The sequence below is a fragment of the Aegilops tauschii genome, chromosome 2 (assembly GCF_002575655.3).
Source record: "Aegilops tauschii subsp. strangulata cultivar AL8/78 chromosome 2, Aet v6.0, whole genome shotgun sequence".
Classification (NCBI taxonomy): Eukaryota; Viridiplantae; Streptophyta; class Magnoliopsida; order Poales; family Poaceae; genus Aegilops; species Aegilops tauschii.
This window is the reverse complement of record NC_053036.3, coordinates 206,307,407-206,312,496: the sequence shown is the minus strand read 5'-3', so window position 1 is coordinate 206,312,496 and position 5,090 is coordinate 206,307,407.

The window sequence follows — 5,090 nt, the reverse complement described above, 5'->3', positions numbered from 1 at the left end:
GGGTCAACTGCGCACGGGGATGGCTCGGGATGAACTCGAAAACGGGTTCAAATTTGAGGATTTCGTGGATTTTGGATGGATTGCAAGGTGGAGATGGTGGGGAAAGGTGAAATCCACTTGCAACACAACAAATTCACAGATCAAAACCAATAAAACTTCATCAAAACTCACAAATCACAAAAAAATTGGGGAGCTATTTTTGTGGGGATTTTTGAATTAGGACGAAAAACAACAAAATCAAGCTAGAAAACAAGGTGTGGCGGCTCCAAATTCGTGATCAACGTGGCTCATGATACCAAGATGATGTGGGGTAGAACCCTAGTGGCCCAATCCTTCATGATTGGAGCGGATCCCACGAAGAACATGACGAACGTGAGGGGAAAACATGAGAGAATCACTCAAACCAACAAGATTCGATTACACATGTGCTAGATCCTCGGGACACAAGGAGATACACGATCAACAATCAACTAAGGATGATACAAGTAGCACGATCTTCTCCGTGAGGAGGCCTTGAGGTTCTTCACATGATGGGGTCTTGAATCCGCTTGGAGGGATCTTCTCCGAGGAGGCACGATCTCCGAGGAGAAGGTAACCAAGTGGATGAGCAAAGCTCTGACACAAACATGAGCTAATCCTTTGCTAACTCTAGAAAAGTGAAGGAGGAGTCATTTATATAGGCAAAGGGGGCGAAGGGGTACATGGGCTTCGGCCCAACACGCACACGCAGGTGGGGGTCCAGATGATCCGGATGTGCAGCCGGATGATCCAGGCGTCAGGGACCCGGATGATCCGGGCGTCAGGGACCCGGATGATCCGGGAGGTGGTCCGGATGAGGCGAAGAGGTAGGCGGCGGTGACGGTGGCCCGGATGTCCGGAGGGGTGTCCAGACGTCCGGCTGGTGTCCGGATGGTCCGACTTCGGGGTGCATCTTCGGGTGCTCTCGGGTGGGTTTGCCGGATCGTCCGGATCGTCTGGGCTCTGTCCGGATCGTCCGGCCAGCCTGGGACTTGGCTGATTTCTTCTCCGTCTTCACACATGTCTTCCTTCTTCGATCCTCCTTGCTCCTTAGCTTCTTCATGGCTAACTCCTTGGTACCTGAGTATGCATAATGTCTCCGTTTGAGGTAGTAGCCATGTCTCATGTACATCGAAGTGGAATTGTGAGAGGAGAGATGTCACCTCGGTTTCGAAAGCTCTTGCACGTGCTCGTGTCATGGGTCCACTAGGCACTTGGTGAGACGATGGTAGGTCCATTGGGATGACCTTGGGATGCTCCGCATCAGTAAAACCTGAGATATACTTGACAAACGGTGTTAGTCCCCTATGAGTATATTGTCATCAACATCAAAATAAGATTAAGGGCATGATTGCACTTTGAATCTCCCCCTTTTTGGTAGTTGATGACAATATACACATAGTACAAAAAGAAATAAGGTAGTTATATGCTTAAGACAGATTTGTTGAAGAGCTCCCCCTCTCAGTGATAATCATTGCGAACATTATATGGAGAGCTCCCCCTCACAGTGACAACCATTAAAAACATATGAGCAAAATATCACAACATCTCAAACATAACCATCACAAGAGCACATCAACACAATATCATAATATCTCTTCATACATAAGACATAGATAAAGTCATACACCCACTCAAAGCATAATGGTTCAACATAAGACAAGTCTTAACATGAATAGATCATAGGACTAGTTCTCCCCCTTGGCATCAAGTACCCAAAAGGTACAGAGAGAACCGAAACGGACAGTCACGGGTCATCATCATCATCATCATTATGAGCTCCACTACCACCAGCATCGTCGAAGAAATCAGCCCACTCAGGCCCCGAAGGAAAACCAAAATCTAAAGGAGGAGCCACCGAAAGACGCTCAACGTCACTAACATCGGGAGCCCCAGAGTGACGCAGACGGGACTTCAAGGCATTCTTGGAGGTGATCAAACGAGTGACAACATCATGGTTTTGAGTGCAGGAGAAGGTGAAGGCCTTAATCATGGCAGAGTGGGCCTTCCCGAGAAAATGAGCAAGACGCCCAACTGACGCAGAGTTGGAAGTGGAGGGATGCGACTGAGCAGCAGACCTACGAGCAGGGGCTGACTTGGAGGAACCCTTCGGAGCAAGATCGTTGGCCATGTGAGGAGGAATAATCCACTTCTCATGCACATGAGTGCGGACAAGTGAGAATGGAGCCACACTCTCAATAAGAGCCTGAATGAATGGAGCATGAGGGAAGGAACGCTTATACTGGAAGCTAGAAAGATGGATTTCATGCCATAGGAAATGAGGAACATTTATCTTGCCTTTGGAAGACTCATAGAGGCAAGACATAAGATCAATGCAATAACTGTTGCAAGATCCCTTGTCACCCATCTTAGGATAGATGGTACAGATGACACATTGGTAAATGATGTAGTAACGAGATCTCCAAATAGAAACTTAAGGACACTCCCATGAAATTGAGGAGCCTCAAGAGGTATATGACGACCATCTGCATGCGGCTGATCGGGAGGAGGAACAGGCATGTGGGTGGCCCTTCGAGAACCGCATGGGCGGGACGCAAACACCACTTGCGCACCACGCTCCTCATCTTCCATTTCTTCTTCATAGTCAGAGCCCTCAGCAGAGGAGGACTCCTCGATAACAGGACATTTCCCAGCATGCTTGGGCGAACACTGCTCCTCTTGAGAGTCATCAGAACCACCTCGACAAGAGGCTGAAACCAAGGGGGGAAGGACATGGGGAAAATCATAGTGAGCCCTTGGAAAGATTAGAGACGGAGACGATGAAAATCGGAGCCGAAAGGACATAAATTACCACGGACAGAGGTACCCCCGACATCCTTGCAAGTAGTGTGCTTGATTTTCACCATCATGGGACGAACCTCTCCTGAGAGATTATCCCAGAGAGAAAGGGGACCAGTACCGTGTACGGGAACGAACGACGAAGACGAGAGAACAAGAGGAACCATGCAGGAGGGGTACCAGATCAGGACGAGGGGCGACAGAGAGGAGGCTGGGGTGTGGCGAAGCGGCTCCCCCGGCGATGGCGAGGAAACAAATCGCCCCCTGGCGGCGCGGCGGCGGTCACAGTCGCAGGGTGGGGAAAATAGGATAGGGCAACCGCCCAGACAGGCCCGACCCTGACGAATTTATATGGGCCGCAAACGTCATCGAACGACCAGCAGAGGTCGGACGTCTGGGTACTGGTGGACGTGCCAGGCGACGGACGATCGGAGAACCTTGGACGTCCGAGACCTGGGGAATAATTTGGGCTGGACACGAATGTTGCACAGCGTCCGGACATCCGAGCAGTGTCGGACGACCGAAAACTATGAGTCATTGGACGTCCGATAAATGTCGGACGACCGGTGGCAAGAAGGTTTGACAGAAAGCGTTGAGACAAATCTAGATGAACCAATATATGCAGGAATGGGTAGATGAAAAAAGTATATCGGCAAACAGACATAGAGGATACCACAAGATTAATAACTAGACACACATGATATGGACCCAAAACATGATTAGGCACTACTCCTATGGGGAGATCCGGTGGCCAAAGGCCACCATGTGTGAGTATGTGTGTCTTGATGCCGCGAAGAGAATGTCCTTCGGCACAAAAACACTACCGCATCATTTTAAAGTACCATAGTTCGAGGAACAATAGTAACTTTGAGAGTGTTTGTTCTTTTTGCATTATATAGGGTGTGAGTACTCATGAGTTGAGTGCCTCCCCCTAAACATATGCCTACACCAAGATAAGACATGAAGTAAATGCATCCATGGGTACTAGATTTCACATAATGTGGTCAGGCTTCAAGATACCAAGTTCACGCCTAAGTTGACAAAACCTTGCTTCATCCAATGGTTTGGTGAAAATGTCTGCAAGTTGCATATCTGTACCAACATGAGCAATATCAATGTCAACCTTTTCCACATGATCTCTCAAGAAATGATACCTAATATTAATGTGCTTGGTGCGAAGATGATCTTTGGGATTCTCAGCAATACTGATGGCACTTTCATTATCACATAGAAGAGGCACATGTCTATATGTGATACCGTAGTCCTTCAAAGTTTGCCTCATCCATAGTAATTGAGTTGCACAACCGGCAGTTGCAATGTATTCGGCTTCGGCGGTTGAGAGGGTGACACAATTTTGCTTCTTCGAGGACTAACTTACCAAGGAGCGTCCAAGAAATTGACATGCACCAGAGGTGGACTTCCTTCCCACTTTGTCTCCAGCTCAATCCACATCCGTGTACCCAATGAGATCAAACTTGGCATCCTTGGGGTACCATAGACCCAACTTTGGGGTGTGAACAAGGTATCTAAGAATATGCTTAACCACCTTATGATGACTTTCCCTAGGGGAAGCTTGAAATCTAGCACATATGCATACACTGAACATGATGTCTGGTCTAGATGCACAAAGATAAAGCAAAGAACCAATCATAGAGCGGTAATGAGATGGGTCGAAAGGGATACCGTTTGTCTTCAGTGAGTACAATTTGTGTTGGCATGGGTGTCTTACATGGACTAGCATCAGACATCCCAAACTTCTTGTAGTGACCCGACCTCAGACGGTCAAGTCTCTGTGCTTAAGTGTCATCCCTGGATCGGTAATGCTGACACACACAGTACTCGAAGGATTTATAACAGAGCAGCAATCACACACTTACTACATCGAGTATCTCAAAAGAGAACTTATTACAATAAATATGGCTTAGGGCCATCTAAATAAGATAACAGCGGAAGGCTTGGAAGATAAAGTGAGTCCTTCAACTCCAATGGCATAGCTGAGTGCACGACAACGGCCTAGCGAACCTTACTCTTTGTCTGAAAAGTCTGCAACATGATACGTTGCGGCCCGAAAATGGGTCAGCACATGGAATATGCAGGCATAGTAACACAATAGAGCAATGAACAGAATAGATGCTATCACTACATGCATATATGGCTGGTGGAGGCTCTATGGTTATATTGTTTTGCGAAAAGCCAATTTTTTCCTACAACAAAGGAATATATTTTATTTAACTATCATGGTAGTTGAAACATCATTGAGAAGGTTCCTCCAA